Genomic DNA, 442 nt, shown 5'->3' on the forward strand with positions numbered 1-442 from the left:
TTTTGTGGAACGGAGTAGTACAACTGAAGCGCATCGTTTTCCACTCCCAACGGACTCACCGTTCGTTGGCGCGGGGCAACAGACCCTGCGTCGCAGCAGCAGAGTCCAAACTGTTTGAGCCACTTGGTCAACTCGGCGGGCAGCACGGAGCACTCATCAGCCAAGAGCGTGTTCACGGACTGCTTGATAGCGGCAGCAGACATGACAACGAGGGCGCCAAACAATTTCAGGGTACTGGAGGGGGTCGATGAAAATGTCTACTGAATGGCACGACACATTCGAAATCTGCGACTCGGAATCGAGGCAGTATCATAAAATCGATGGTCTTGGCAAAGCTCGGACTGGTGGGCACCATGTCAGTCTCAATAAGGGAGCGCCGACGCAGCATCCTCGAGCTCGACACACGGAGTCGACGTCCCTGCGGCCGGCGGAGGCCTGTTGC

The sequence above is a fragment of the Aphanomyces invadans genome (genome assembly GCF_000520115.1).
Source record: "Aphanomyces invadans strain NJM9701 unplaced genomic scaffold supercont1.44, whole genome shotgun sequence".
NCBI lineage: Eukaryota > Oomycota > Saprolegniomycetes > Saprolegniales > Verrucalvaceae > Aphanomyces > Aphanomyces invadans.